Genomic DNA, 23,736 nt, shown 5'->3' on the forward strand with positions numbered 1-23,736 from the left:
TTCTCTGACGTTAAAGTTTTCTCGCTGCTTAGTGAAGGACCCGCATTTGGAGGAGCTTGGGGATATGGGTGGGGCTTTGGTCCCTGGACCCCGCAGCTGGGGCGCACACGCAGGGGGTGAGCAGACCATCAAGGTTTCCTCCAACCTGTTTCTAAGAACGCAACCTGCTGTGTAGGAGACCAGACCAGAGACTTCTTTGGCCCTTGGCTTTTTCCATCTGTGAAGAGGTCATTGAATCTTCTTTGCGGATGAGGAGACTTAAGTTCAGGGAGGAGGGGAGAGTGGGATTCCCACGTGCGGTCCGCTGTGTGGTGGACAGAGGCAAGCGGGGCCACTCGGCTGGGTGCCCATCTGGCCGCGGCCCACGTGTGCTGGCCAGTGCCTCCAGGAGGCAGATCAGGGCTGAGGCTCACCCGGGTCCACGTCCCGCCTCTGCCCTGTGCGCCGCAGCTCTCGGTGGCTGTGTTGAGTGCCCCCCCGAAGACACGGTGAGGTTGTTGTGAGGACCGGTCATCTAGGAAGTACTGAGGCTGTGTGGTTAGTGTGGACATCTGTCGTTACCGTACTGACCGTCGGTACCCGTGCACCCTTCCGGTGAAAACCGTCTCTCTCCAGCTGCTTGGTGCTTGCGCCCCTGTAGCCTGTTGTGCCGGTACAAAGCCACCGCCACCAAACGGATAACTTTCCCAGCCTCTCTCAACGCAACACGAAGCAGTGGCATTTTTGCCTCCTCTTTCCCTTGCGATGATGTGAAATTTTACAGGGGTGTTTTTTGTTCTGGTGTCTCTGGACGTGAAGGCTTTGCATCTTCTGCAGCATGTGGGTGCGGGATCCTCCAGCAGTGCCCTTAGCAACCCTCTCGAGCTCGGATGGAAATCGTGGGGTCTATTCTTCTTGAGGAAGATGCCTTCTAACTTTCCTCCTCCACCAGCTGCGGGGCGTGCGGCCGCCAGTTGCCGTGGTAACCGTGCTCTAATAATCCTGTCAGGAAACATGATGTAACGATGTGTCTAATCTTATTTTCCAGACGTAAAACAAGCGCCCGCAGCTCCCTTCTAAGAAATCTTCTTGAGCCGTCAGGTGCCGAGCGCTCTTCCCCCTCCTCCTGATGTCCTCTAGGATTGTGCTCCCGGCCCGGTGCCCTTGGCGGGGCGTTTCCGTAACTTAGAGCGTTTGCAGCCCCCAGTGGCCTGTGTGTCACCGAGAAGAGGCTCACGTGCTGTCGTGCTCCTTCTCCAGCCCCGGAGGAGATTTGGAATATTTTGAATTGTAATTGACAAAAGCTCAGAATTGTGGTCTCTGGAGGCTTTACGTTTATCTTGGACGGAACGCATCCATGCTGGGTAGTTGCAAGGAATAGATCAAGTCCGTGTTTCTGCTTTTTTTTTTGGAGAGGCCAAGTTTACAAGACCTGTCTTGCTGGTGCAGGAGCGAGGGGGAGGTTTGCACCTCCTCAGCGCCCGCCGCTTCCCCGGCAGGGCTCACCTGGGACAGGTCCACGCTGCCAGCCTGTTCAGCACTGTCTGCCTTGCCCGCGAGGCCTGGTGTCACCACACCTCTTCCTCCTGCCTGTGCCGGTCACCGCAGGCAGCCTGGACTCCCGAGGCATCTGTCATGCCTGCGTCCCAGTCCTCATGGGCCACTTCCAGTGCTGTCCCTGCCCCTCCCCCTGGAACTCATGGAGCCCATACAGTTAGTTGTCAGAGAAATTCCCTGCTTCCTGAACCGTCTGTGAGCATCCCCTGCCCCTTGCCTTTTTGGAGTGAAGCAGCAATCCTGTCTTGTGGCTGCGGTTGGGGGCGGGGTCGTGCCCTCCATGCGGTGTCCCTACCAGTCCCCTTCCTCCCGAGAGCCTGTGCTCTGAGTCTGGGGTCTCCTGCGTGGCCCCCTGACCCCCTGTGGCTGTCGTCCCCCCCTCCACAGAGTCCCTCCCCTGGCTTGTTGAAGCCTCCTGTTTCTGGTTCGCGTCCCTGGTGTCCAGGATGCCAGTGTTCAGACTGATTGGTTTCCCCTCCCGTGAACTTGTCTCCCGCCGCTGTCAGCCACCAAGAGAGCGATGCTGGTTCGATGCTGCGGTCACTGGTGACCTCGCTGCCTCCACAGCTCACCCGGGGCATCCTGTTCGCATCACCACATCCTCTGTGGGCTTGCCCTGTAGTCCCTTCAACCTCACGCCTGCACCGCCAGGATCCTTGGGTCATTGAAGGCGGCACCGTTCCCCGGCTCCTGACTGCTGGCCTCCCCAGCTGGAGTGCCAGGATCAGCCTCTCGAGTCACTACTGCACTGTGCATCCTTGTCCCTCTCACCCCTGACCCGTGCACCCTTCCGGCGAAAACCGTCTCTCTCCAGCTGCTGGGTGCTTGCGCCCCTGTAGCCTGTTGTGCCGGCACAAAGCCACCGCCGCCAAACCGATCATCTCACCGAGTTAATGATCCTAAATCCCCAGTCGACCCTTGGCGCTGCCCAGCGGTCCCTGTTTCTGCCATCCACTCATCCCCCTGTTCTCTTGCACAACTGTTGCACACTTTGTACCGGGTCTCCAGATGCCCGTGGCCTCTTTGCTTTCAGCCACTTCCTTCTTCACTAACAAAACAGGAGCAATCAGAAGAGAACGTCCACGTGCTCCTGCCGGTGCACCGGCTGCCCACCCGTGTCTGTGCCCGCGCTCCCAGCTCCTTGCACGCGGCACCCCGCCTCTGTCTCCATCTACCTTCTCAAGGACGTTGTCACACAGAGTTGCCCCTCTCTTCCCGTATCCGTTTTCCTTCCTGAATTCCCACCGGCATACAAGTTATTATTTTTCCTATTAAATAAGAACATCCTCTCTGAACTCTGATTTCCCCTCCAGCCAGCCACCAGCCAATTTCTTTTCTGCCTCGCGCAGCAGCAGGTTTGGGTGAGTTGTCCGTATTCGTTATGGCTAAGACCTCCCTTCCCGTTCTGTGCTGGACCTGTGACAGTGGGCTTTCGCCCTTGCTCAGCCTCTGCTGTCTCTGCTCAGTGACATTTCCCTGCCACAGCCCACGGTCGGGGGCCCCATCTTCTCTTCACCTGCTGGCAACATTTAACACGTTGCGTTTTCTCCTCCTCGAAATAGATTCTCCACCGTACTGCGTGGGCACACCCCTCCTGGTTTTCCTTTCCCCTCTCTGGCTGGTCTTTCTCAGTCCGCTTTGCTGGTTTCTCATCTCTCCACACACGAGTGGAGTGCCTGAGGGTGCTTGTCACTCTTCTCTATCTCTGCTCAGACGTTCAACTCTCTCTGTGTGAAGAAGACATGTTCCTTTATATCTCTTGCCTGGATCGCTCCCGTAAACTCCAGACTCCTGCACCTGACTGCTTGCTAGACATCTCTAGTTGATGTGTCTAATAAGCATTTCAAACATAATCTGCCTGCGGTCCCCCTCGAGGCTGCTCAAGTGTCTGTTTCCCTGGGCGGTTGTTTCTAGGGGACCCTTTGTAGAAGACTGCTTCTGGGGGTTACACAAGGAGGTATGGGTGTAAAGGAGCTTCTAGAGGCAAGGAAGGCAGTCTGGGGCCAAAATTGCCTGGATGATTACCTGATCGTAATCAAAATTTAATACTGCCGAAGAGTCCTCATGATTTTGTGGGGAAGGAGGGAGTGGTGTAGGGTGTGGGGGTGGGATGGGCTTTGGAAAAGGCAGGTCAGTGGCAAAACCAAGAGCCGATGATGCCTTTTCCGAATGGATCTTGAGACTGTATCCTGTCAGTTCTTTGATTGTAAATTCGGGAATACTGGAAGTAAGAATCAACTGCTTGAACTTAAAATAACAACAAAACCAACCAACCAACCAAACACAAACAAAAAAGCCAACCATAACATATTCAAAAGGGAAATCCTTATTGTCCTTTTATCTCCAATCTGCTAGCCTCCACAGTCGTTCTTTTTTTTTTTTTTTTTAATTTTTAAAAAATGTTTATTTATTTTTGAACTAGAGAGAGCACGAGCAGGGAAGGTGTATAGAGAGAGAGACAGACAGGAGATCCAAAGCGGGCTCTGCACTGACAGCAGAAAGCCTGATGTGGGGCGGCTGACAAACGGCGAGGTCATGACCTGAGCCGAAGTCAGATGCTTACCTGAGTGAGCCACCCAGGTGTCCCTTTTAAAAAATTTTTTTAAATGTTTATTTATTTTGAGAGAGAGGGGGAGAAGGAATCTCAAGCAGACCCCACGCTGCCGGTGCAGAACCCGACACAGGGCTCGAACTCATGAACCGGGAGATCATGACCCGAGCCGAAACCGAGAGTTGGATGCTTAACTGACTGAGCCACCCAGGCACCCCATCTGTCTTTGTTAGCATCATTCCCTTCTCCCACTTCCTGAGTCGTTCAGTTGCCTTCCTCTCACACCCTGTTAGCAAATCCTATAGGCGCTGCTTTCCTTGGGGTCAGAATCCATTTCCTGTTTCCCGTCCTCTATAGCCTTGGTCCAGGCTGCCATCATCTTCCAGCCTGGGCACCCCCTTCCCCGTCTCATTCAGACTCCAAGCCAAGTCCTTCTTCTTCCGACTCGCAACGTGGTGTGTGATCTCACCCTCCGTTACCTTCTGACTTCACGCCCCCTCTCCCCCTTCTTACTTGCTTCCTCCACTTTCCTCCTTGTTCTTTCTCCAGACAGTCTAGGTGGCTGCCATCTCCACCCTCTGGCATCTGCGGTTCCTTCCGCCTGGAACTCGCCTCGTTTCCAGCCGTAACACCGCCTGGCTGGCTCCCTCACTTCCTCCGGGTCTTTCCTCAAATGTCACCTCTTCGGGTGGGCTCCACTGATCCCCCCCATCTTCACGGGGAACACCCCTCCTTGCCACCTCCTCTTTCGACTCGATTATTCCTTAGCGTTTAGCGTCATCTAATGGACTGTCTGCTTATCTCATTCCTTGTGTCTTCTCCCTCCTGCCGGGTGTAAGTTCCCAGAGCTCAGAGGTCTCCCTTCTGCTCACTGCTTATGCCCAGGACCCGAACATAGGTTGCTTCATGGGAGAGCCTCATAAATATTTGTTAAGGAGAAGAATGATCCTTTCTTGCTCTGGGCATTCTTTTGGCCTAAAGTTATCGTGAGTCTATTTGCCACAAAGTACTAATAAAGCAAATTATTTTATTTCCTGTTTTCTATTAAGTATATTTACTATATACGTTAAACTGATTTAAGACCATACAATAGGAAAGGCAGACACAGTGCAAATAGGAGTGCGTACGGGTTTTAATGCTGTTTCGTTTAAGGGAATTGCCTCCATTCAAGGCACAATGCTCTGCACCTGCATTCGGAATGGTGTCAGTTTATTTATTTAGACGTTTCCCACCTTATTCCAAAAGCAAAATCAAGATTTGGAGGGACTAATTGAAACGTGATGATATACGGGTGTTGGACCCTGATGTGCTATCGTTGGTGCTGGGCGCTTCAAATAGACCGTACGTTACTTACATTAATATTCTCATTTCTAAGGGGTGCTGATATCCGTCTATTGTACAGATTGTGTCATTCTGTGCCAGAGCGTTTGTATTTATTACTTCAGTTCTGCCTCTTTTGTTTAAGGAATCGTGTCCCCAGTCGTCCAGTTGTGAGCTAATTTATATTCTAAATCCAAAAAGCTATGGAGTGTTTGGCGACTTTCCCTATGCAAGCCGAATTAATCATAATTACCTAAATTCAGGCATTTGATATTTTATTAAAAGTCCATTGATTCTGTGCCCGGCTGCTTTATTGCACATAAACTATAAAGCAAAGGACAGAGTCTCTTCTGGTTTTTCTTGGTCACCCAGTCTACCAGCATGAAGATTCGGGGCAAGTTTTAAAGAACATGTCACGGGGCGCCTGGCTGGCTCCCTCGGTGGAGCATGTGACTCTTGACCTCAGGGCTGTGTGTTCGAGCCCCACGTTGGGTGTAGAGATTACTTACAAATAAAACCTTAAAAAAATTTAATTTTAGAAATTCACATACTATAAAATTAACATTTTTTGGGGGGGTACAGTTCAATGAATTTTTTTTTAAACTCTTATTTGGCAATTAGTTTGGGTTTGTGGAAGCGAGGCCAAGGTCCCTCAGAGCATTCTCACATACCCTTTCCCAGCTGTCCCCAGTGTCAACAGCTTACTTAATTGTGCTAAATTTACCAAAATGAAGACATTAGCATTGATACAATACTGTTGATGAGACCAGACTTTATTTGGATTTTTACTAGTTTTTTCCCTGCTGTCCTTTTTTTGAAATCCAGGATCCAGTCCAGGGTACCATGTGTCATATGGTCATTTGTCTCCTAGTCTCCATGTAATCAACAGCACCTCTTTCAAAGCTGTCGTGGATGGAGAAAAGGGGTTAAGTTAATGCTGTAGTGACATCGTGATCGTCGGCGGGTTGAAAGGCGCTGGGCTGTCAGGGCTGTTGGTGGGACTCTGGAGATGTTCTGCTCTGGGGGCCACAGCAGGGTGACCCTGGAGGCTGAGTTTGGCCTACACCGTGTTAGAAATGGGATTTGAGTTGGCTCTCAAAGTGTAACAATTAGATGTTCCAGAAAAATCTATACCTTGGGCTCCTTTTTAAAGAAATTGCTAGGCCCTGCTGCCCCAGGTCTGCTCACCGCCTGGGATGATCATGGGGCCCCAGGAGGTGCTGTCCCTTCTCTGTGGGCAAGTGTCTTCCCGTTCCTGTCACACCACGCACTTTCTAGAATGTTGCTGCGGCCAGCCTGCCTTGTCTCCGCCCTCCTCGTCCTCTGTCTCGGGGAGGACTCCCACGGCATGGCGTGAGTAGCCTCCTCCGTGGGGCAGACAGAAGGTGCGGGAGAAGCCCCCCAACTCTCATCCCCTCCTTGTCTTCCTGTGGCTTTACTGTGCCCCAGGAACGCAGGGGTGCGGCACAGTCCCCCAGATAGCGTCTGCTCTGTAGCGACTGCCCGTGTAAATGTCCATGCTTCCCTACAGTGGTAGGGGCGGCCAGCACTTAAAAGTCAGGTGATTTACCCGACAAGCCAGATTTGCAACTCTCGAGAAATCCGATAATCTGGCAATACTGGGGCCGCTGTCCCACCTGGCACGGTCTCCTTGGGCCCGCACGGGCTCCTCTGGCCCCCCAGGCCCATTTGTGGGGCCGGTCCCTGGGGGCATTTGAGTTTTCAGTGCTGCCTTAGGTTGTCAGGTGGGAAATCAGGGGCCCCGGTTTCCTTCTCGTGTTTCCGGACGACAGTCACAGTTCCTGAAATGACGCCTCTAGGTGATTGAGGAGAAGGGTCTCTGGGACCAGGGCTTGTGACGGGATCGGAGGGTAGGGGGTGCCGAAAAAGCCCACCATCTCATTGGGTCCTGTGTGCCCCGTCCTCACCTGCTGGCCGCACGGTCTGTCCCTTCCGTGTGACCTCGGGCAGGGACAGGTGGAGCCCAGCGTGCAGCTCCTTTGGGGGGCCATTTGTGTTTGAACACGGCTCAGAGCACTGTATTTAAAGGGTTAAGTGGAAGTCACAGGGTGGATCCAGGAGGGCACTTCCAGATTGGGATTCCAGTGATCTCACCCCAGGAGTCTGTAAGTCTAGGCACGAGGAGAGCATTCCCTTTTCGGATCAGTGCAGGAACACGGGACAGGTTATTAAAGGGCTGTTGTATGTGTGCGGGGCGCTAACGGTCTAGATGTGTGTGGCCGGTATGGTAGCCGCCAGTCATAAACAGCTGCTGAGCTCTTGAAATGTGCTGGTGAGAGCTGCTGTGTGTTCCAAGCGTAACATCCACACGGGATTTCAGAGGCTTGCTACCAAAGAATCTTAAATGTCTCACTAATAGTTTTCCTGCCGATTACAGGCTTGAATGATAATATTTGGATATATAACCTAATATCTAGTATGAGATATTTGGTTAAATAACTTATTAAAGTTGCTTCCAAGGGCGCGTGGGGGGCTCAGTCGGTTGAGCGACTTTGGCTCAGGTCACTATCTCGCGGTTTGGGAGTTCGAGCCCCGTGTCGGGCTCAGAGCCTGGAGCCCGCTTCGGATTCCGTGTCTCCCTCTCTCTCTGCCCCTCCCCTGCTCGTCCTCTGTCTCTTTCAAAAATAAACACTAAAAAAAAAAAAAAAAAAAAAAAGTAGCTTTCATCTTTCTTTTTTAACTTTTAAAAAATGGGGCCGTGAGAAAACTCAGACTTACACACACAGGTCACACTTTGTTTCTGTTGGACGGAGAGGCTCTAGACGGAAAGGGCATGTGGCCTGTTTTCCAGGTCTGGCCCAAGTAGGCTACAGAGAACAAATGTGGACAGACTGTGAATGGGGACTTGTCTTTACAACTCTTGGCTGTGATAAAATTTATGCTTCGTTAATGTACATATAGTATTGTGCTGTGTATTCGGTGCGTTTAGATGGATACAAAATTGCTTTCTCGGTTAGTTGTTTTAGTGGTGGGGCCCTGTAATTCAGGCTCCAGGGCTGGACTTTGAGTCAATTAATTTTCCTCCCGGAGCCTCAGAGCCCTGCCCTGTGACATAGGGATAGTCTGTGCGACTGCGTGAAGGTTGGGGAAAATACCACGTAAAATGTCCCGTGTTCTATTTGAGAACACACTGTCGATACAGTAAATGGTGTTTACGTTTAATTATTCCTGGTAGGAGGGGAAAATCTCACTTACCGCCTCTGCGTGCTAGGAGTAAGACTGCCCCCAAAATATCACAAAAAGGCACCTTTTTGCTTTGTGACACGATGTTTCTTCTACCAGAATACCTTTTATAAGTGGGCTTTTTCTTCTGTTCACTGCTTGTGAATACATGACATGGATTCTTATTCTAAACACATTAGCCTTTTCTGTTGTTGACACTCAATAATTGGTAAAGCCCAGCAGCGGATGAAATGACAGATGTGCCGTTTCGGAAAGTGCTCGACACCTTGAGTGTTTACAGGCGCTGGAAGCCTGTGTCATGGAGACAGTGTGACGTCGTCTGTGTGATTCTGCAGAAATGATCCCAGGCAGCGGGCGCTGGCAGGGTGAGGACCGGTGCAGTTCCCCGCACCGTGCACTGGGAAACGCTGACCTGCGAGTGACCTCGCCCTTCCCTCTGTGGTTTTCAGGCACACACAGGGGTGCTTTGTGAGCTGTATCTATATCTCTGTAGATACAGAGATATGTTTCTATATGTGGCTACGTGTTTCATGTCTTCAAACCATTACATGTGCCTTATGAAACTTACTAAACTCCATAGCTGATTCATGTACAGAACCCTTGGGAGCATGTGTACAAGTTAGCTGCTGGCGAAACCCTGAGTGAAGACAGGCTTCTGGGAAGAATTAGTTTAATGTGTTTTTCTTCCTTTGCCTTTGGTCATAAAGGAATCACAACCCAGAAGCTAGGAGTTTGGGAATCGCAAGTTCCATTGGGGGCCACCCTGCAGATAAGAATGTGTAGATTGGAAGTTGTGTGTGTGTGTGTGTGTGTGTGTGTAATTGCGTGTGTTAAGGCTGATCTATTTTCCCCCTAAATCTGTCAGAGATCCTGTACGAATTATTCTGTAGCTGACATCCGTGTCCCCTGTGTTACAACTAGAAGGCAAGTTTTGCACCTACCCCATCTTCCTGCAGTTTGACTTGGCTTGGCGGTGACTTTTCAAATGGTTAATAGAACCCTTGTCGCTCGAGAAGATCACTAGTGGCTGTGGACAGGCTTGTTACATGCAGATTATTCAGAAATGCTTTGCAAGCTAAAACTCCTTTATAACATGGAAAGCCTTATGACTAACGTGACCACAGCCACTGGCCACGAAGTTTGCTAGAAATCCCCCAGGGATCCCAGCTTTTGCAGTGGTTCTCGTCCACTGCCCTGCCTGGGTCTCAGCCAGCCTCTATCTCACGGCCATCAGGAGCCTGACTTTGCCCCCCCAAGTACGTGCCCTAGTTGTTCTGCTCAGGATGCCACAGCCATCGTAGGAGGAACCCTCTGATTTCCCACAGGTGGCCTCTCTTCCTGAGGTGTGCTTCTTATGCTAAGAGATATATCGTATTACAACTTTATAATAAACACACTAATAATGAAAACTAACAGTTGAATGCTTAACATGTGCTAGATACTCTTGTAGTTAATTTGTTCTCTTTGATCCTCAGCTGTAGAAGCTGTGAGAACCTGGGTCTGTCGGAGAGTAGCTCCTGAACTGTTAACGTGCTCCCTTTGTGAGCCCTGCTCTTGTTTTCCTCTCCACCAGCCACTTGTCAACGCATTTCTAGTCTTCAGATGCAGGTTCTGCCTCTGAAGTGACACTTTCATTAAGGACTCCAGGCCACTCTCCTGTGGGCTTTTCTCTCTCCTGATCTGAGCCAACTGAAAGATGTCTCACCTGTCTCTACGGTTTAGCCCTTTACTGTGTATTTTTTCCTGATTGGTTCTTTTGCCTCAATCTCAATTTCTCAAACTTTGTCAGTACTTGTTTTTTTTTTTTCTAAGTTTATTTATTTATTTTGAGAGGGGGGAGTGCGTGCAAGCAGGCCAGGGGCAGAGAGAGAGGGGGAGAGAGAGAGAGAATCCCAATCAGGTTCTGCACGGCACTGACAGTGTGGGGCTCGATCCTATGAACTGTGTGAGATCACGATCTGAAATGAAACTAAGAGTCAGACGCTTAACCAACTGAGCCGCCCAGGCGCCCCGTCAGTACTTTTAATGTGGAAGCATTTTGTATGTTTCTCTCAAATTTTCCAAAATATTTGGTACGGTAGCAAGGCAGCTCATCTGAAAACATTGAAGAAATGTATAAAGCATTAGGGGCAGAAACCCTTGGTTGGCTGACTACCCCATTCACCACCCTCCTTGTCTTATCCTATGGAGTGGAGGTTAGTCTACGAGTGGTTCTTAACCAGGCGTGATTCTGTTCTCCACGATGCATTTGGCAGTGTCTAGAGACATTTTCGATCGTCACTGCTGCGGGTGGGGTGCCGCTGGCATCTGTGGGGTAGAGGCCAGGGCTGCTGGTAAACGTCCTGTAAGTCACGGGATGGCACTCTACAACTAAGAATGATCTGGCCACACTCTCCCTAGGGCTGAGGCTGAGACACCCTGGCCCAGAGATGTCCGTGTGATACATTCTGGCCAATTAAATAAAAGGGAAAGTACACGGAGGCTTTCTGAGAAGGTCGTGTCTTTCTGACTCAGGAGCCGTCCCTTCCTGTTTTCAGATTTTTTTGCCTTCGCCATGGGCTTGAGCTGGGAGGTAGGGCTTCTGTCTTGTGGCCAGAAGGTAATACACGTGAAGATAAAAGTCAACATGCTATGGACGGTGGAATAAAAACATAAGAAGTGATTGGGTTTTCTCTTGTTTGTAGCCAAACCCGTTCCCAACTCACGTACCCCAGAAGCTTGATTTAGGAAGGACCTAATAAACCCAGCATCTCAGCTAATCAAAAGCTTCTACTCCAACATTTCCAGAGACGTCATTCACTGCCTAGGGAGGAGAGCCTCATACTGTTGCAGATTTCCAGTCATTTTAAAGTTCTCTCTTACTTTGAAATCTGACCCCTGACGTTTCTACTCATGGACCTAGTTTTATGCTCGGCTGGCATTTGCCTCAGCCGACTCTCCCACGTTTTCATCGATTTCCGCGGGAAGCCACCTTGATCAGGTTGGCAAGTCTGTTTGACAGGCACCCTCCTACCAATATTCTGGAGGGGTGTAGATCTGGACCCTGATACCCTCTTCAGAGCCAGAGTCCCAGTGGCAAAGCTGTCAGTACGAGGATGTCAGCTCTAGGGCCCTGAGCCCTTTGGGCTCCTATGTAGACGTCAGAATCAGCGCTGATGTCCTAGATGCTTCTGATGTTAGGACCACATAGATGGGCCAAGGAAGGAACTGTCAGTGGCTTGAATGCCCCTCTCCTGTTGTTCGTCTTACGGACAAGGTGCCAAGAGAACTGCCTTCCTCTTCACGACCTTTGTTTTCCGTCCAATCAGCGAGTAAGTAAGCACCTCAAAACCTTTCTGAGTGGATGCCTGCTGCCATCTTGACTTGTCTTTTTCTCCTTGGCTTTCTGTGCGGTGTTGGATGCTGCATTGGCTGAATAGCCTTTTTTTAAATTATTTTTAAAAAATCATAGTAAAAACCTATAATTTACCATACTAACCATTTTTAAGGGTACAGTCCAATGGTAAGTATATTCACATTGTTGCACAATAGGTCTCTAGAACTTCTTCTAGAAGTTTCTAGAACTTCTTTTTTTGTTTGCGGACTATCTTTCCTGGTGGGGTAGATTGAGACACTGTTTCCTGTTTGCCCTGATGCTTGCTCCCTCCTACAGAATGCTTCTCCTGAGGCTTCTGGGACAGGAAAGAGGCTCTTTTGGTCAGACGTCCCCCTGTAAGACTTCTGGGCCAGCCATTCAGTGAGTGAGTGCAAGCAGTCCTAGTTTTGACAAGCCCACCAGCTGGGAGTCTGAGTAGACCTGGGGTTTGAAAAGCCAGAGATCTGGTTTAAAGGGAGGGTGTGCTGGGCACGGGGGCAGCGGTCCTCTCAGTTGGTGGGATATAAACCTCCCCAGAAACTGAGCTGAAAAGACTCTCAGTTTAATACAGGGTCCTGCATGGAAAGACGTGCAAGGTTGTTTTTCCTGGTACTTCTCCTTCCCAAATATCCCATGTGCTGGCTCCCTTGATCCCCAGCATCGCCGGACAGCCACCTCCTTGCCTTGCTGGGGCTGAATCACAGGTGTCGGGTGTTGTTTCATTTTGCGTTAATCGGACTTTCTGCTACCAGACTTTATGGGGTTTCTTGAATTCATGAATTAGTCATTAAGTTGTGTTTACCAGGCAGGCACCCTGGCAATCTGTGGTATGTCCAGCTGACCTTTCTTTAGAACGATGCTGATCGTGCAGGCTGTAGTCAACCATGGTGGGAAAGACTGACTTCTTTTCAGGGACTCTTTGCAGGCTTTTCTTTACGTCCAGCTCTCACCTGCGCAGGTGGGTTTGCGCCTCCCTTTGGAATGTTTTAGTGGGATTTTTTTATCGGACTGGGGTGGAGGCTGTGTCTTCATACCGAAGAGGCTCAAGCAGCCCATTAAGAGTGGAGGAAAGTCAGTTACCGGATGACTTTTCCCCAGGAGGAGTAACCTCTAGAATAAACGAAATCGAATTGGATAATTGGGATTTCCTAGTTGAGGGGATGTTGTCAGGGTCTGTTTCTTTTTTACAGTTGAGAAAGTGCTTTTGAGATTTCAAGTTCACAAATAGGTACCGCCGAGCCCACAGCCTTCTAAAAGAACATAGACGTTTGTGGTGTTACTATTCTAATTATTTAATGTTTCAATAAGCCTGGAGAAGCTTCTGTTTCCTGTTCATCCTGAGCAGGGGTGGGTTCCCCAGCTCGGGGTAAACAACCTGTAATTATGTGGTTAATGAAATAGAAGCTCCAAGTACTTCCTTAAGTTTGGATTGACTTTCTAACAAGTAGGTGGTAATAGAAGTAACGTTTCAAATATTTGAACTTGGCTTGCTACAGATGGGCTGATGTAGGATAATGGGCACGTTGTTTTGGTGGAAGGTTATGGACACTTCAGATTTCTAGGTGTGATCATCTCAGACTTGGAAATCGTACACTTTATGAGGTATATACCAGTTCAGGATGAATTTTTTTTTCAGTTAAACTGAATTGATTGTAAGCTTTTCAGCCCCAACACTTGGACTGACTTGTCCTAGTCACTGATTTTGTCCATATAAGGAGTATTAGAGATGTGTCTTACATGCATTTAAAAAACCACTTTTGTCAATAAAAATTAATATCAATTAAAGAAAACTTAGCTAATCCGATAGGTAGGTGAATGAACTATTTCTGAACTAAATTGTGAGCACAGCTTAGGTTGTGTTTTGCCTGTGGCCTTAAAAAACATCAACAAACGGTATTATAATGACTGTCATTTTTTGATGGGTTTCATTTTTGGGTGAAGCACTGTGGTTATGTGATACTTTCTTTTTTTTTTTTTTTTAAATCTTTTTTAATGTTTATTTATTCTTGATAGAGAGACCGAGCGTGAGCAGGGGAGGGGCAGAGAGAGAGGTAGACACAAAATTCGAGGCAGGCTCCAGGCTCCGAGCCGTCAGCACCAGAGCCCGATGTGGGGCCCGAACCCACAAACCGCGAGATACGACCTGAGCTGAAGTCGGACGCCCAACCGACTGAGCCCCCCAGGCGCCCCTGATACTTTCATTTCTGGTCATATTGGATAGACAGTAGAAACAAAGTAAGAACGTGAACATAGAAGAGGTGTTACTTCGTTGTGAATGTGTAAAAAACACATAGGTTTTCTATTTTCTAGGGGTTAGAGCACATGCTATCCATAAATAAGAGTAAAAATTAGGAAATTAATGGATCAGTGTATTACCTATGACGCTGCGACATTAAAATATTTACAAAGCCTGCCATAGACCATATAAGGTTAGGATGTGATGTATCTCTAAGGTAGTGTAAGTAGTCACTCGATGATTATACGGGAATTGATAGCTTGTTCAAGGCTGGTCCCCTAAGCAAACCAGTGGCAGCGTGCACCGTGTATTTCTGAGAGATAATGCCAGGAAATGCGTTGCAAAACCGCGGAATATAGTATATAAGCTCTAGTGCAAGGAGGGGTCCCACAGATGGGAACCGCGATCACGTGTCAGTCACATGCAGTTCATGGGGACAGGCACTGTGCTGTGGAACTCTCTTAAGAGGACAGTTTTATTATATAATCTTTGCCAGGATTAGTGTGTGCAGCACCCAGTTTGGAAACTAAATGTGAACATATAATCATGCCCCGTATGATTTGTTCTGTGCCGTGCGTGCACTTATGATTGGGATCTTGGTTTGTCCCTTTCTGCCAGGGTGAGGGTTGGCCACCTTGGTCTCCGGCTTAACTGGGTGTCATAGAGAGAGGGCTCCCTCCTGGCTCGCTCCTGCGGGGCAGCAGTCTGCGAATGCTGCTGTGGCTGGGACCCTCCCGTGCAGGCCAACAAGGGGAAGCCTGAAGGACGTGGGCTCTGTGATCTGTGTTGACACCACTCGGGGCCGGTGCTCAAAGCCTTTAAGGTGCCGAGAGCTGGGGTTTCACCACCTCGTGGCAGGACAGGGGAGGCCTCAGCCATCAGGCCGCCTGGCGATCAACAGAAGCATGCTGATCAGCCAAGCGAGACCGAGGCGGGAGCTCAGCCTCTCGGCTCAGCCCGGACCTTCGGGCGTGTGGGTTCGGGTCTGGAATTTGAGAGCAGGAGCTCTGACCACCCCACCGGCTTTGGGCTCTGGTGGCATACTAATGCATTTCTCCCTGATGCTGGGGTTGCCTTCCCTCTGCTCCTCCTTCTGCAGAGAAGCAGCCCGGGAGGGGATCCTTGCCTGTGCGCCCTGCTGGGCACAGGGAGGGGCCCAGGAAGCCAGCCCAAGGCTTTGCTCTCCCCTCCTTTCTGAGGCCCTGACTCTGCCTTTCCCCCTGGGGGTATTTGGGCCAGTTGCTTGGCATTTTCCCTCCGTGTAAATGAAAGGGTTGGCCAAGCCGGCCGAATGGTTTAAAACACCGCTCTATTTTTTTTTTTAAGTGAAAAAGTTTAACTTGTTTTTGAGCATGGCTTTATTGACCTAATTAGGCATGTTGAAGGACTGAAAAAGAGATTTTTTTTTTCCTGCAGTCAGGCGGGGTCTGTCACTTTGCAGGTACTTCCATGTCCAACGGGGCCCTCCAGGTAAGACATCATCAGCCTCCCTGAGGGGTGAGGGGACCCGAGTGCCACAAAGGAGTCATTGTTCACTGTCTTCCACTTTGGTTGTTTTAAAAATGGCACAGTCTTTAAAATTCTATTAATAGGACATTGGGTTAGGAATCAGAGTACCTAAGCTTTCCCCTCTTCCATCAGTGTGAAAAGGAATTTAGGCAAGTCCCTGCTTCCTGTGTGCAGAGGGAGGGTGGGAGGGAAGGAAAGAGACCGACTAGCTCTCTCCCTTTGAAACGGGAACAAAACATCTGGCAGCAAGGAGTGAGAATATAAAAGATACTGAGTTTCTTGTAGGAAAACTTTCATAGACCATGAGGGGGTTTTGTTATTTGGCTCATGTGTAGAATTTTCCTGTTGACTTTCTTTTCTCCAACTTGTTCAGTCTGGGGGGGCCTCCCAAGTTCTGGAAGCTCGCTGGGATCTCTGCTGAACCACAGGCACGTTTTTGTTGTTGTGTCAAACTCAGCTCAGTTGCCAGAAAAAAATATTTTTTTTCGCAAAATACTTAATTTTTTCCTCCATCTTATTTTTTGGGCCAACGAGAGAAGGCTGGGACAGCCAGGGCACAAGGTGCTCCCATTATTGTGGCCACGAGGACAGATCCGGTCCTGTGACACCGCAGGAGAGGGCCACCGAGAACACAGAGTGGAGGGACGGACCGTGGGCATCGGAGTTCATTTGAAGTGTTAGGATTAGACCCAGTCTTAACTGAGAATGGATCAGTCTGCCAGGCATATTCATGCAATATTAGCTTGATCGATGGAAATGGAGAATCTAAGCCATCGCTCAGTTTTCTATAGTGACCTTGAAGGACTGGAACGCTTGGGTTACACTGAGGTTTTATCTGAAGCCCTTTCGTTTTCAGACAAGTTGGAAAGGTTCCCAAAATGCATGATTGTGCCTTCCGAGCGGAACACTCAGTACGTTTGCTTCATTATCCTTTAGTGATTGAGACGTTGTGTTCAGTATGTCAGGGGTTCATGATAAGTGCTTCTCTCTACATCTTTACAGAGGAGACGGATGGAAATGAGCTAATTTTGCAGTGTCTGTTCCTCCAAATACGTTGTGAGCTTTAAAAAAATCCCTAATGTTTTCTTCCCCTTATTGATTATTTGGATTAATTTCATTGGCTTAAAATTGTTGTGATTAACTTCTTCTCAGTTTTCCAGTTCATGGTTCTGCAAGTTGGAGTGTGGGGTTACTCCTGTCAATGGAAATGTGTTCTTGTAAAGCAGGGGCTTTGGCTCTGGTCAAATGTGGATTAAGGGAAGCTTGATGGTGGGTAAGTTCTCCCTCCCCTTGTTTCTGTTTCTTCGTCTGTTCCTTCCTAGGATGCAGAATTTCCCCTTTGTCCCCTCCCCCATCCAAGCCTGAGCTCAGCAAACACCGGCATTTGAAATTCGTGTATAAATTCAAGCTTAAGTCATCTTCACGATATGACTTTTGGCAGAGCAAGAGTGAGAGCAGGGGAGAGGGGCAGAGGGAGAGAGGGAGAATCCTAAGCAGGCTCCGTGTTCAGTGGGGAACCAACGCTGGGCTCAGTCCCACGACCCTGGGATCATGACCTGAGCTGAAATCCAGACTCAAAAGCTCAACTGACTGAGCCACCCAGGCACCCCCCCCCCCAACCCCTGCAATGGTAAGACTTTTAACTCATTACCTCTTCCAGGAAAGTATAATTAGAGCCCTTTCCTTATTTTTGGTACGAAACACTGTGTGTTCCTGCTAAAGGAATTTCAAGGTCTGTAGTTTTGAGTCATGATCTTTTTGGTCATGAGCCTATTCCTGTAAGTTTATTTCTTATCAGCTCACGACGTAAACCGCTGTTTCAGCTGTGAGTGGCCGCCCCTCGGGAAGAGACACTGGCATAGTGGAAATCCTTGGCCTCTGAAAGTTGGAGAAACTTCCAGAGACTTCCAGAAAAGGAGCACTTTTGTATTCTCAACTAAGTGAGGTGTTTCAAAGAAACCAGGAGTGGTTGCTTCTCTCGTCCCCGGACTTGTCATCCTGGAAGTGTACTTGCGTTGAATCAAATTCAGCAAACGTTTACTGAAATCCAGCTGTGCACAGTAAGACCACACTGCACAGGCTGGAGAGAAACCATCTGTGTCTCTCCTGAAGTATGTGATGGCTGAAGAAATTGAGTAGTTGAATGATGTAGAATGACACTTAAAATCCTAGATCTTGGGAGTGTTTTCTCAGGACGCCAGTAGGCATAATAAAAATGATTTTATGAACAAGTAAATTTGGGGAAAAACAGATTAAATGAAGTTGGATAGGGATTTTCTTTTTATTTATTTATTAAAAAAATTTTTTTTCAATGTTTATTTATTTTTGGGACAGAGAGAGACAGAGTATGAACGGGGGAGGGGCAGAGAGAGAGGGAGACACAGAATCGGAAACAGGCTCCAGGCTCTGAGCCATCAGCCCAGAGCCAGGGGTTTTCTTTTTAACTGAAACTTCAGAGGGAGACATTGTATGCTGCATTTACCAAATTTATTTGACCATGGATGATTGATTGACTGATTGAGTTTTTTTTTTTGGCGGGGGGGAGCATCTCAGGGACTAGTGTTTCTTGGGTAACGCTTTGGAACATGCTGCTTTAGATCACGAAAGTATTCTTTTGTCTCTTTCCATAGGACTTTTATGTATATAGTGTATATGTGTTTGTTATTCAGAGACAGAATAACTGTTCTTTGCCTATTGTGGTAAATGGATTCCTGTAAGTTTCTCCATTGGTTATATAAAGAGTATTTGTATTTTGCGTGGATATCGGTGAGGTTTTGAGGGGCTGGGGTCCAAAGATGATGGCGGTGATAGCCAGCATTGCCCTGCCCCCCGCAGCACCCCCCCACCCCCCCACGGAGTGTCCTGACTCAGGCACTGTGCTCAATGTCTCCTCTCTAATCTAAAGCCAGAAGTAGGGATTCACAGTTCTGGTCTATAGGTAAGACCATTACTTGTCCAATAGGCCACTTACAGAGCAGGGCACTTTTTAAAAAAGTGATGAGCTTTAAAAAACACTTACTTAGATAATTATAGATCCCTTGACGCTGTTTCCTCCATTGATAACCAGTGTTGCATGATAGTATTATACTATGAAGTCAAGAAATTAACATTGATACAATGATCAGCCTTAGGTAAATGTCATAGGCTTTACGTGCACTCGTGTGTGTGTGTGTGTGTGTGTGTGTGTGTGTGTGTGTGTGAGAGAGAGAGCCTGCTATGCGGGTTTTATCACACGTGACTGCCACCATAGTCAAGGTACAGAACAAGGACCCTTCCCGGTACTCTGTTACAGTCATAGCCAGCACTCTCCCAGTCCCCTGCCCCCTGCTCCTCACAAGCACTAATCTGTTCTCCATCTGTCTAATTTTGCCATTTCAAGCATGTTCTATAAATGGAGTCACCCGGGAGTAACCTTTTACAATTGACCTTTTTACAGCCTGGCCACTTTTAGTCTGCTGTTTCTAGTCTTTGCAACAATTTTACACCATAGGGATTATGCCCTCTCTTTTGTAAACGAGGAAGTGAAACTTTTGAAGGGAAAAGTAACACATCCAGGCTGCACATAGTCCTTGTCCAGCTGCACAGAGAGAGGTCCTTGCCACTTTTCGCGCTGGCCTGACCTTCCTCTGGGTTCTAGGAATTCACACTCCGTGCTGTTTACATGCATGGTTCTCCTTTTTCTCTTCTCATGTTCAAAAATGAGGGCTTGTTTGCATTTTCCTTTTTGAAAAAATTGTAACTTTTAAGAGAGAAGGTTGGATCACACTGTTACTTTAAAAAAAGTTGCAGAGACTGGGTATTTTTTCCTTTCAGCTCTCTTTTGAGCTTTTTCTGGAGCTGACCTGAACACCTACGGCGAGAATGGTTATGGGGGATGGGTAAAGCTAGAGCTTTGTGTACAGCGGGTCTTGAATCCATATATGGGCATTTCTGCCTCAGGGGCAGGGGGCTAAACATACTCCTGGAGCCCTTGGCCCTTGGGACTTGACTCCATGCAAACAAGGAGCTGTCAGTGCACGCAGGGATGGCGGGAAGGCAAAACACGCATGTCTCTGACTCACAGGAGCATCAGATATCACACAGTTGAGAGAAAACTCGAATGCCAGAATGAAGTCTTTTGATATCTCTGCGTGGGATGCAGTTTTTAGCAAGTTTATGAAGCAGTTAGCAGAATGTTGATTTTTGTTGATCACAGCACCCCCCCACCCCCACCCCCCAGACTTGCCTCTCTTTCAGGATCTTTGAACTAGCCCGCTGTTCCCCTTTGCCAAGACGTCCACCTGGCATGGCTCATTCCCTCACCTTCCTAAGTAGTCTCTGCAATGTTACCTTTTCCCTGTAGTTTTCCCTGATATTTTAAAAATTGTACCCCCCACCCCATTCTCTTTACTTGCTTTATTTTCCTCCATCACACTCTGATTGGCTTCTGCCGTGCCCTGTGTCTTACTTATGTGATCCTGCATTGTTTTCCCCTTGGTAGAATGTAACCCTCCTTAGAGCAAGGACTGTTGCCTATGTCGTTAACTGCTGTAGCCTCAGCGTCTCAGACTAGGGCTTGGCACATGTTAGATAATGGAGATTTTTCAAATAAATGAGTGTTTGGAAGAGGAAAGATTTGTTCGAATGAAGTTATAGGACACAACAGAATAATCACGGCTGGACAGGTCAGCTCTTGACTTACAAATGTCGAGGCACTGGAGTGTAAATGTACCTTATTCTTGCCTGTGTAGAACACGTTTCTAGAAGTGACTTTCCCCTTGGACAGTGATTGACTTGGGGGGAGTTCTTTCAGAGATAAAGGAAATTAACCAGCAGGTCGCGGTAATCGAACCTCGCAAACTATCCTGGAAATGTTTAGCCTTCTGCCAGATTGAAGCACGAATTCCGCGTCTGCATAACCACCTGTGTAATTACTCACATTAGTATTCTAGCGCGTGTGGGCCGGGCTACATTCTTCAATTTTGCAAGAACGCTATTTTCGCATGTTCGCTGCTACTGTGAAAATTGGTTTCCCTCATCCCTTCGGGAAGCTTGTACCAATGCTTTGATTTAAGAGCTGTGGTCTAGCGCTGTAGACCTTGGTTTCCTTGGTGGAGGGAGATTCTGTGATGTGGCCATAAACGTTTGGTTTCAGTTTTTCTTTTCTGAGCTATTTCTGTTGGGGCTGGGGGTGGAAAAAGAAAGAAATCTCGCTCTAGGGATACTTTAGGTAATATATACTCTGGCTGCAAAAATGCAGTGTTGCCTGTATGACGTCACGGGGTTGGGATGGGAGTCGCCAGGCCAGGTGAGGGTCCGGTGTCCTGGGGACAGATGTGGTGGTTTGGGAGTGGTGTGGAGGGTGGGGGGGCTGCGGCTGTGGCTCCCAGGGAAAGACTAGCACGCCTTCTCCCCTCAATGCCCGCTGGACTCCCCGATATTGGTAAGGTGGCTGTGTGGGCACCTCATTACGCGGTCCTAGGTGAGTTACGAAAGCCAGGAAGATAAAGCGTGTAAAGGAAAGAGTTCAGGGAGAACGTCGTGCACCAAGCAAGGAACGTGTATTTTGAGAAGGCCCCCAAGTGTGAACACATGGCTTCCAGAGAACTCACACTTTCCCTCATTGTCCACAGACACCCCTAGACCCCCGTCTGTACTGGATTCAGACTTTCCCATGTCAGCTGAGCCGTAAAGAGAATTCTGAGTACAGGTGTGAAGGCAGTTGAGACACAGTCGGGTCATTTGTATGCTGGTGCTCCCTGGAGCTGATCGAGCACCTTCTGTTTGTCCGCGAAGGTGTTACTAAATTTAAACAACTAATAGAGGGCACACAGCACTTGTTTATTTTCTGGCAATAGTCAGTTTAGCTGTCCTTTTCCCGAGGGAAACCGGCTCAGTGGAGTTACTGAAATCACACTTTTTCCGTTTCTTGAACTAATTTCCATTACCCTGCCCTAGAAAAAGTAGGCGGCGGCAGAGAAGAGGCTGAGACAGAATTCCAAAGCCGTTTGGGTTACATTACACTTAGCACTCATTGAACAGACATCCAACACCTCCTCATAAGCACCAGCTGCATACAGATCGATGTTCTCAAATGAGACCAAAGGTGGGCCCTCAATTTAGGGAGACAAAGCAGCCATGACTTCTTGAGAATCTTACAGGACACCAGACACAGAATGATATATGTTGTGTAGGATGGTACAATTATCGGTTGACAGGAAGGAATTATAATGAAGTGATTCTGGTCGGAGGGATTCCTTTATGTGATGCTAACAAGGGAAATTTCGTCTGGTCCTTATCTGCCACATATTTGGGCTGAGTTGAAAAGCCCACGTGATTAGACGGTGTCTCCTTTCTATTTGGGCTGTAATGGGAGAGTTCAAGCAAACAAGTTCATTGGAAGTTTTAGGAGTCTCTTCTTAGACTCAAATTACTAAGTCTGGGTCTATACAGGCCTTCGTTAAGGCCGGACTTAAATATTGGGTGGATCTGTCTTGGACCCGGTTGTAGGGGATGTTTCTTGGAAGTCTCAGGTAGGGCCTCATTATAATCTGGTTCTGCCTCTAGCGTGGCCCTGTGCTCCCACGCCAGCAGGCCAAGGCTGAGCGTCTCCACTCTGGTGGCCTCCCTAGCCCATTGACTATTGTCGCAGCCTACCCAACAGTTGAATATAATGCTGTATTGGGATCTTTTTTTACACTCACTCTCAGCCAAAAGGCCGAGAAGCGATGGATCTTTTTTTAAAGTTAGTTCACAAATTACCACAGCTGCTTCTCAGTTAATCAGATGCTCGAGACTCCCGTGTCTACACCATCGGCTGCTACGTGTTTATGACACCACAGCTGCCTGGGTGGCGCTTCTGTCCCCCGCCCTCACCCCTTCCCATCTGCCACCTCTCCCTGCTTCCTCACTGCTGTGCTTGGAGGCGGCACGTTCTCAAATAAGCTGCTGACGTCCCGCCCTCCCAGGGTCTGGGCCTGAGATGCACCGAAGTTTCTTTCATCGGGAGAATTTTTCTTGCCTGGGACTCCGAAGCACTTGCTTTGTTTGGTAGGCGTGGATCCTTCCCCTGGCTGGGGAAACTTTTGCAAGGAAGCTGAAAGCTGCTTTCAGATAGATCCCATAGCTGTGGCTCCCCCCCGTCCCATCCACCTCCCCAGTGTTCAAGCTCGCAACCTTACTCTGAAGGCGGGAAGGTTGCCATCAAGGGTTCCCCCTTATGGAGGGCGCTGCTTACCTTGGATAACCCTTCTTCCTAACGGAGTTTCTGGTCCTGGCCTTTTTCCACGTGTGTAACATCCACGGGGAGTGGTTCTTCCTCGTCACGTCTTTCAAAGCCTGTCAGACTCTCTCTGCAGTGGTCCCCCGGCAAGCTGTTACAGTAAGCATAAAAACAAGCACATCACACGGAGAATAAAGTGCCAAGTTTCTGTCTCCCTGCCAACCTCATTAGAAACCAGGGGTAAAGCACGTATGCATGCCATTACATCATGCATGTAATTAGACATTTGAAGCCAGCTCAATAGGGGACCTTCTTCATGCTTTTCTAAGTGTGCAGCTCCCATTTCCGCACGGGAACCTGGGCGCCTCTGTTTTCCCTGATCCTTTGTCCCTATGGGGGTGGGAGGGCGAAGGGAAAGAGGCGTGTCCCCATTGACCGGAGCTCCGAGGTTCTGGAAAAGTCCTTCTTGCACACGTCTGTGAGAGTGGAACTGCCCTACTTCTCCGTCGCTGTGTGTTTCTCGTTAAGGATGTGTCGGTAGCCTGATGATGAGTTTCGTCGTCATACAGGGCGACACGGATGGCCTGGCTCTTAAAAGGATCCGCTTGCCCGGCGGAGCGAAAAGCAAGACTGTGTTGTTCTCTTCACCGTGGACGGACTTGTGCAGTCTCTGTGTTTGTGGGGTGAAGGGATGCTAGATTGGCCGGCCTCCTGGGCCTGCCGTCCTGCGGGCTGCCCTGAGGGAGGAAGCGGAAAGACTGAAGGTCCGGCCAGCAGTTGAACCAGAGTTTGGCATCTGGTGCTCTTCGATAAAGTCTCATCGA

The 23,736-nt window shown here is 48.8% G+C and overlaps 1 protein-coding gene and 2 long non-coding RNA genes across 9 annotated transcripts in view; 1 reads left to right on the plus strand and 2 right to left on the minus strand.

Moving 5' to 3' along the window:
- The window catches only part of CARMIL1 (capping protein regulator and myosin 1 linker 1), a 308,332-nt gene that overhangs the window by 58,126 nt on the left and 226,470 nt on the right, over positions 1 to 23,736 (plus strand). The gene's annotated exons all lie outside the window — the stretch shown is intronic.
- LOC128315718 (uncharacterized) lies at positions 1,373 to 4,598 on the minus strand. Its single transcript, XR_008298785.1, has 2 exons — positions 3,795 to 4,598; positions 1,373 to 3,757 (listed from the first exon to the last, which is right to left on the minus strand). It is a non-coding gene; the product is annotated as an uncharacterized LOC128315718 (long non-coding RNA).
- The window catches only part of LOC113593969 (uncharacterized), a 38,792-nt gene continuing 33,200 nt past the window's right edge, over positions 18,145 to 23,736 (minus strand). Inside the window, exon 4 of the long non-coding RNA XR_008298784.1 lies at positions 18,145 to 23,063. This is a non-coding gene — a long non-coding RNA (uncharacterized LOC113593969). The remainder of the gene's footprint in view (positions 23,064 to 23,736) is intronic.

The sequence above is a fragment of the Acinonyx jubatus genome, chromosome B2, assembly GCF_027475565.1.
Source record: "Acinonyx jubatus isolate Ajub_Pintada_27869175 chromosome B2, VMU_Ajub_asm_v1.0, whole genome shotgun sequence".
Lineage (NCBI taxonomy): Eukaryota > Metazoa > Chordata > Mammalia > Carnivora > Felidae > Acinonyx > Acinonyx jubatus.